This window comes from Typopeltis vanoorti, chromosome 19 (assembly GCF_054136105.1).
Source record: "Typopeltis vanoorti isolate ZY-2024b chromosome 19, IOZ_Tvanoo_1.0, whole genome shotgun sequence".
In the NCBI taxonomy this organism is placed as follows: Eukaryota; Metazoa; Arthropoda; class Arachnida; order Uropygi; family Thelyphonidae; genus Typopeltis; species Typopeltis vanoorti.
Genome location: NC_143567.1, coordinates 112,967,470 through 112,976,772, shown reverse-complemented (window position 1 = coordinate 112,976,772; position 9,303 = coordinate 112,967,470). Strand labels below are relative to the sequence as shown.

Sequence of the window (9,303 nt, the reverse complement as noted above, 5' to 3'; positions counted from 1 at the left end):
CTAAATTGTTGTAGTATCAGCATTATAAAGGTAGATTTGTTGTGTTGTGAACTGTAAAACAAGTATGTTAAGGTATATTTGTAATTTTGCTACAGTGTCCTTTCTATGTACTTCTAAATAAATCTGCTACAAGAGTCCCTGACTAAATTGTTGTAGTATCAGCATTAAAAAGGTAGATTTGTTGTGTTGTGGAACACACTGCTAAGGTATTTGTGATTTTGCTACAGTGTCCTACATCGAAAGAATGATTCAACAATAAACGCATGCTACAGTGCAGAGCCATGCTTATTTACAACAAAAATCAATTACATTACGAATATGGCTTGCTCTTTGACGAAAAACAAGCAAATTCGTTTTTTAAAATGCTCGAAGAAGAAATAACATACAATTCTGAAAAAGAAGCTGAAATATTTATATGGAATCGATGGTGCAATACTCCAAGGCAGGTTGCAGCTTACAGAGATGATCACGTGTCTTATAGGTTTTCTGGTAACGTATTTAGAACACGACCTTGGACTGCAACCCTTTTACAGCTCAGAAAAATTGTTAACAACATCACTGGAATTAATTTCAATTTTGTATTGATTAATAAATACAGAAATGGAGATGACTACATCGGATGGCACCAAAATGATGAGTTAGATATTGCTCCAAGATTATCTATAGTTTGTTTGTCATTTGGAACACAAAGAAAATTTATTTTTAAACGAAATGAAGTTCGTCACACTCTGAAGTTAAAGAATGGAAGCATTTTAATTATGAAATATCCTACAAATGTGTATTGGCAACATTCTTGACCTCGCATGAGAAAATTAATTACACCACGTATAAGTTTAAGGTTCAGAGTCATTGTTTAATTTAATAAAACCTACCAATCAAGCTGCCTGAATGGCAAAGAAATGGAGCTAGCGGAGGAATTAGATAAGTACCAGATCGACAATAGGGGTGATTCAACACAAAATACAAGGCCCATCTTGAATGGCAGGCAGTGTGTCAAGTAGAGTGATTTGGGCAAATATCAGAATGGAGAACTGGACAATGAGACTTATTTGTGTCTATGTACCCACAGAAGGTTCTACTAATAGAAGTGGAGGAATTTTTTGAGGCTCTAGAGAAAGCTACTGACACAATGAAAAAGGAAAAGTTAGTCCTAGTTGGGGATCTAAATAGCAGAGTAGGAGTGAATGTCAGACATACAAAAATTATGGGAAAATTTGGAAAGCATATCAAAAGTTCCTGGCAAATAATAAGTCAGCTTGTGCTCTTAGAGAATACAGAGACAAATGTAAAAAAGGTAAACAGTGCGTAAAACTAGCTAAACAAAAGTCATGGGAGGACTTTGGCAAGAACATAGAAAATAAATATCAATAAGGTGGCAAAATATTCTGGAGGTTGTTGAAGAAGCTCAGGAATGGAGGATTATAAGTCTTACAGTGGCTGCACTGCATAGTTCAAAATGCCTGGACATAAGGACAAATTCCCAATGATTGGAGTAGAGCTCTCAAAAACAATGTGAGAATTACAGAGGTATATATCCCTATTGAGTGTTCCTGGTAAGATAGATATATGCAACTATATTGAGAAACGGTTTAGAAGAATTGTGGAAGAACAGGCTGGATTCAGGTCAAAAAGAGGCTGTCAGGATCAGATCTTCACATTACGACAAATAGTGGAGCAATCATGGGAATATATAATAACATAACAAAGATCTGTTTAAGTTTTGTTGATTTGGAAAAGCATATGATAAGATGCCAAGAGAGAAGCTATTCAACGCTCCAGTTAGCTATTTGCTTTATGCAGACGATGTTATGCTTATAAATATACTTATATATAAATAAATCTGCTGCAAGTCTGCAAGATTCTCTAGGCAGAATCATTGAAAATGTGAACTGTGTTGTGAATGGAGAACCTGTGGAATAAGAAACATTTCAGCTACCTACTTAGGCACGATTTTTAGTGAAGATGGTAAAAATATGGAAATAGACAGCAGAATCAACAAAACTGGTATGGTAGGAACTCAATTGAATAAATTCATATGGAGGAATAAGAGAAATTAGTTGGAACACTAAATTAGCTGTATACAAGACAGTGGATTTTAACTTATGGATCTGAGAGCTGGGTCAGAAGTAAAACACTTGACCAAAGACTAGATATGAGAGGCCTGATAAAGATTAGGGAGGTGAGCAGAAGGCATCAAGGGCAATATCATATTAAAAACGAGAATATTAGGAAAGCAGAGCTAATTTCAGGTGGTATGGTCACTTAAACAGAATGGGCAAGGAAAGATTAGCAAAACAAGTAGCAGGAATTTGATAATGATGTGGTTATTATTTCCAATAAGACTATCCAAAATTATCAAATGTCCCTGAAAAGATTTCTAGAGATATATATAAGAGATTTCTAAAGAATTTCATGCTTACCACTTGATATCCCAGCTTGAGCCTAGAACCTTCTTTTTTAAAGAGCTGGACCAGTGTCCTCATGTAGATCTATGTTAGATAAAAGATCGTGTTACCTAAAAGGCTAACTTAGTGAAATGGCAGATATATAAAATATACCTGATCCATTACTAGGGACCTTTTTAGAAAACCTATACGGCTATCCAAATTTACCAAATGTCCCATAGAAGGGCTGCAAGAGGTAAACCGGACTCCTATGGGAGGGAAAGATTCCTAAGATCCCTTTCATACTTACCACTTGGTATCCCAGCTGGAGGCTTGATCCTTCTTCTTCAGAGCACCGGAGAAGACTGATACTTCCTACTAGCAGCAGCCTCTTATTTATAGGCCTATAGGTGGGCGTGTCCTATGTGCTGCCACCTAGTGACTGACTGGTGCTGCCACCCAGTGAGGTCAAGGTCAAAATAAATGTTAGATAAGTCACGTTACCTGAAAGGCTAACCTAGTGAAATGGCATATATATATAAAATATGCCTGATCCATTACTAGAAACCTGTTAGGAAAACCTGTAGGGCTATCCAAATTTACCAAATGTCCCGCAGAATAGCTGCAAGAGGTAAACTGGACTCCTACAGGGCTGCAAGAGGTATACTGGACTCCTATGGGAGGGATAGGTTGCGTTACCTAAAAAGCTAACCTAGTGAAATAGCAGATATATAAAATATACCTGATCCATTACTAGGGACCTTTTAGGAAAACCTGTAGGGCTATCCAAATTTACCAAATGTCCCATAGAAGGGCTGCAAGAGGTAAACCGGACTCCTACAAGAAGAAAAAGGTATGGGAGGGAAAGAGGGATAGGTTGCGTTACCTAAAAGGCTAACCTAGTGAAATGGCAGATATATATATAAAATATACCCGATCCATTACTAGGGACCTTTTAGGAAACCCATAGGGCTATCCAAATTTACCAAATGTCCCATAGAAGGGCTGCAAGAAGTAAACCGAACTCCTACAGGTAAGGAGGAGTCGTAAAGATTACCTAAGATCCCTTTCATATTTACCACTTGGTATCCCAGCTGGAGGCTTGATCCTTCTTCCCCAGAGCTGGAGAAGAAGGACCCAACCAATAGGACACTCCCACCTATAGGCCTATATAAGAGGCTGCTGGTCCTACAGTTATGTGCTGCCACCTAGCGATGGTCAAGGCCTTGAAAATTTTCTGGCTCGATTTTACTTCAGCAGACCCAAAAGTGAACTTTTCAGGAATGTCAGAATACTTCAATACACCTGAATGTTAGAATACCTTAATACACATTCATTATAGAATACTTTAATATACTTTCATGTTAGAATACCTTAATCCATTTCTTTAGAGATCTCATTAGAATATCGTTGGTGGTAATGGAGTACTTGGTTTTTTTATCAGTTGCCTAATTATTTCAAAAAAATCTATTTTCAGCTCTATTGAATTTTAAAAAAAATATTCACAATGTCGATCAATTTCCCAAAACTGATGGTTTAAAATAGTAGGTTGCCAAGTCCTCAAAGTTACTCTATCAACTTGGTAGGTTGCCAACTCCTCAAAGTTACTCTATCAACTTGGTAGGTTGCCAAATCCTCGATTTCAAAGTTAAACTGTATTAATTTGACAGACGTTCCAGTTATTTCAAAACAATGCCCAGTGCTTATTTTTGACACTAGGGGTATACTTACAGCTATATTTAAACAGTGGAGCCTGACGAATTCATTCGGCAGGGAGACATGGAGGAGTAAACACCATAATGTTATTAGAATACCTTAACATATTAGAATATATATACCTTAACATTAGAATATTATTTTATTATTAGGATACCTTATTATTATTAGAATACCTTACTATTAGAATACCTTAATTAATATTAGAATACCTTATGTGTTAGAATGGAAGAGTAAAACATATCTTAACATTAGAATACCTTATCACCCTTATGTGTTAGAATGGAAGAGTAACACCCTTATGTGTTAGAATACCTTAATGTTTACTTTAATGTTAGAATACCTTAATGTTTACTTTAATGTTAGAATACCTTAATGTTTACCTTAATTTTAGCATACCTTAATGTTTACTTTAATGTTAGGATACCTTGTTTACCTTAATTTTAGAATACCTTAATGTTTACCTTAATATCAGAATACATTAATATTCCTTAATAATGTAGAATACTTTTGTTAGAATACCTTAATATTCCTTAATAATGTAGAATACTTTATAGAATACCTTAATGTTAGAATACTTTTGTTAGAATACCTTAATATATACCTTAATGTTAGAATACCTTAATATATACCTCAATGTTAGAATACCCGAAGATTAAACTGTCTTAAATTGGTATGTTGCCAGAGATCTTAACTTGACCATCTCCTCAAACTCTTAACTAGGTAGGTTACCAAATCCTGAAGTTCAACTTGGCAGGTTGTTAACTCAAATCTCTCAACTTAGCAAGTTGTCAACTGCTCAGTCTTAACATGGTAAGTTGCTAATTCTTTAAGTTAAATTGTCATAATTTAGCAGGTTACCAGTTAAACTCTTCCAACTTGGTAGGTTGCAAACTAACTTGCCAACTCCTCAAGTTAAACTGTACCAACTTGGCAAGTACATTATAGAAATATTTTGCACATTATAGAAATATTTTTTAATACTTATGCTTTAAATAGTTAATGAAATTTCATTTGAACTTTCGTATAGTGTAAATTGCAGACTTTTCCATATATATTAAGAGTTAAGTAATGGTACGACAGTAATATTCTGGTAGGATGATTCTAAATTTGTTACAATATCATTTTTTTTCTTTCTCTTACAGTGAATAATGAAAGAAAAATCGTCTATCAATTCCATACAGTATATATATACATACAACAGAAGGGCCACTTCAGTAACTAAAGGAAAATATGGCAGCAACAGATTATTTTAACAACCCTTGGGATGGTTTTGAAGACCACAGCAGAGCAAACTCCCGTAGAGAAGTAGAACTTTTTGAAGATATACTTAAAAAAACATGTACCATATGAAGATGATATAAGAGCTCTACAAAATCACATGTTTTTAGCAAAAGATGGAGTGTTTCCTCAAGAAAAATACAAATCTGAAATAGATCTTGGGACATCATTGAATTTAGATGATATGTATTTTTTTTTCAGGCCTCCTCTGACCTAACTGTAAAATATCTACCCTTTGATGATGGTAATGAATGTATTGAGCCATACGACACAGCATCAGTATCTGATGTGCTCCGAGTTATCAAGGAAATTGTACCCAAAGATTTAACAGCACAGTTATACACAATTCCACATTTGAAATTACTGGATACAGCATCCAATTGGCATTTTTGAATATAAACTCTTCAAAGCACATAATTGAAATTTGTTTTCATCACTTAGATTTTATACCGTTAATGAAAATACTAATAAAATATGAAGATATTAAAGCACCACAAAATCATGTGTTTCTCGCTGAAGAAGGATTCTTTCCCGAAAAAACGTAAATATGCCGAAAAGTATTGGTGGCCATTAGATCAATCAGGCTCTCTGTTTCGTTCTTGTAGCAAAGAAGAATTTGGTTATATATTCAATTCTGATGATGATAATATACCAAAATTGGAAATGGTATCGGATGTGTTTCAAGTCATTAAAGAATCATTCCTGAACAGTTAATGAAGCAGTTATCAATTAACTGACCGTTTGAAATTACTGGATGCAGCATGCAAATGGTATTTTTAAAAAGAAGCTGCTCACAACATGGCGAAATATATTTTAACCATTTGCATTTTAAATTTAATATGAAATTTTTACAGGAAATTAAATTCTATTCGAGTTTTTGTATAATGTCAGTTCAAAACTATTCCGTATATTATGAACTAAGCAATGGAACGATAGTCAATTTCTTGTGCAAAGATTCTATATTTATACTTCAATATCATTTCTTTCTCTTGTAAATGGATAATGAAATAAAAGTACTCTACCACAATACTTATGCCACCCAAAACACTTATCCCAAGCTTTTCAAGAATTTTTACTATGTCGATACCAAGACTATTATGAAATGTACAGAGAAAATTATATTTCTAATGTAGGGAAGCCATCTAAATATGGTTATTTCCGAGCATCATCTGACTTATCTAAATTTGGTATTAAGTTCCTGCCCCTTTGTCTTTTAGAAGAATGGGATGATGAAGATTTCAGAAAAGAAACTACCAAAAAACGTATTGGAATTCTGTATTGTACCGTAAAATTATACGTGTTTTATAGATGCGTTTTAAAACACTTTTCAAAACAGGAAAAAGAGGATACGAACTAGCTTTTAAAGATATCAGCATTCAAATACAGAAACGCATGAAAACGAATAAATAAAAATGCTTTCATGATGTAATACATTCGGCTTTTGAAAACCTGCAATGATATTTCATTCACAGTAAACATAAGACATACAAGGGTTATTATTTTAATTACCCTTGGATTACTTCTGAAGTCTTTAATAATAGCAGCAGCGATGAGAGTGTACTGTGGCAAAATCATTTTTTCCTTTCTCTCGTATGGGATAATAAAAAAATAGTATATCGTTTGACTTATACTAGCCAAATTGATTATGTTTACTGTTGCAAGAACGTTTACTCTGCAGATATTGAAGACTATTATAAACTATATAGAGAATGTCATTATTACTATGCATTTGTACAGCATAAATCTGGTCTTTTTCCTGCATCAGCAGATTTAACAAAATTTGGAATCAAATTCCTGTCTCTGTGTTTTGGAAGAATAGGATGATCAAAATTGCAAATAAGCTACCAAAAAAAACGTCTGGGAATTCTGTATTGTGCTGTAAAATTGTATATGTTTTATAGACTGGTTTTAAAGCACTTTTATGAACCAGGAAAAAGAGGATATGAACTAGCTCTTAAAGATTTCAATGTACAAATAGAGAAACGCATGAAAATAAATAAATAATTTTTTTTCTTTAGGTAAAAAAGATTACATAAAGGAAATTGCTAACAAACAAGTTGGAATTTGGTACTGCAGTGTGTGTTTTGTAGATATGTTTTAAAAAACTTTTGTAAACCAGGGTTACGAGCTTACTTTTCTCCATTTCAACAAACAACTGAAGAAATGGCCATGAAAGAAAATCACGTGTTTCTTCTTCACACCAAAATGCTTGTTTGGTAGAGAAATAGCACCCGTCTTACCTGTATATAAGAGCTTGCTTTTAAAATCATGTAGTAACAATGTGTGCTGACAGTAGAACATATGACTACCCTTCGGACATTGATAATCCAGATTCAAATAAAGATCTGTATTATAGTATTCTAACTGATTATACTAGACTTAGAAATGATGCAGTGTATGAAGTTGGTATTAAAGCTCCACAAAATCATGTGTTTCTCTCATAAGAAGGATTCTTTCCCCAAAACACATGTACATATGCTGAAAGATTTTGGTGGCCAATAGGAAAAGAAAGGTCTTTCACGTGGGATGAAAATTTGGGCTCAATAACCGATGCTTCTGAAGATGAAATACCGAAATTTGATATACCAAAATTGGAAATGGTGTCAGTATCGGATGTGCTACAAGTCATGAAGGAAATTATTCCTGAACAGTTAATGTTATCAATAAAATGCTCATTTGAAATTATTGGATTCGGCTTGCAAATAGCATTTTTAAATAAAAGTTGCCCAAAACACATCGTCAAAATATATTTAAACCACTTACGTTTTAAACTGTTGATGAAATTTTTACAGGAAACGAAATTATATTCCAGTTTTCGTATAGTGTCAGTTAAAAACTATTCCGTATATTATGAATTAAACAACGTAATGATAATCAGATTCTTGTGCAAAGATTCAATATATATACTGTAATATCCTTTTTTCTTTCTCTAGTAGTGGATAATGAAAGAAAAATAGTTTACCGTCATACTTATGCTACGCAAAACACTTATCCTGATGTTTGTAATGATTTTTATTGCTTTAATATTGAAAATTATATTATGTACTGTATAGAGAAGGATATATTTCTAATGTAGCTAATCCTGGTTATTTCCCTGCATCGACCCAGTTAAATAAATGTGGTCTTCAGTTCCTGCCTCTTGCTATCTTAGAAAAATCGAAAAAAACGAAGATTTCTTAAAAGAAGCTACCAAAAAACGCCTTGAGATTTTACATTGCGCCATTAAATTGTATATGTTTTTTAAACGGATTTTAAAGCGTTTTTATGAACCAGGCAAAAGAGGGTATGAACTTCCTTTTGAAGATTTCAATGTACAAATAGAGAAACGCATAAAAAATAAATAATTGTTTTTCATTAGTTTGTGTTACTCCCACTCATGTTTCTGCCATGCAAATGAAACTTAAAACAACACAAATTTGCAGAAAGAAAAGGAAAATATATCGGAGTCAAAATGACTTGATTTTATCTGCTCGCAGAAAATAAAAAACTGAAACTCGGATGTGTAATGCAAGACTGCTATTGATACCCCAAATGCAAGACTTTTCAGCTGGAAAACAATCGAATGGCAAAGCAAAAAAGTGCATGTCCTTCAATCAATATCAATCTAAAGAAAGAGTGCTTCATAATATATAACCAGATGTTTCCATCATTAACAAAGACAATGAAAATCCTCATGCAAAGTCAACTTTTATCCCATTACCATCAACAAAACTTAGATGTACAATAATTTTTCAGTTCGTTTGGTATTGAACTTTTAGAAGGCTGTGCAAAGGAAGCAACCCCAAAATGCATGGGAATTCTCTGTACTTGTATGTTGTAACCAAATCTTTTTTGATTCACTCACATCATATAACCCTTGGGATAGTTCTGAAAACAGCAAGGTTATAAAAAACTTTTACGTACCTCGCTTTTAACAGATTTC

General features: G+C 33.6%; 1 pseudogene; it reads left to right on the top strand.

The window, feature by feature from the left end:
* Positions 1-362: 362 nt before the first annotated feature.
* Positions 363-797, top strand: LOC150096450 (DNA oxidative demethylase ALKBH2 pseudogene; annotated as a pseudogene).
* The last annotated feature ends 8,506 nt before the right edge of the window (positions 798-9,303 follow it).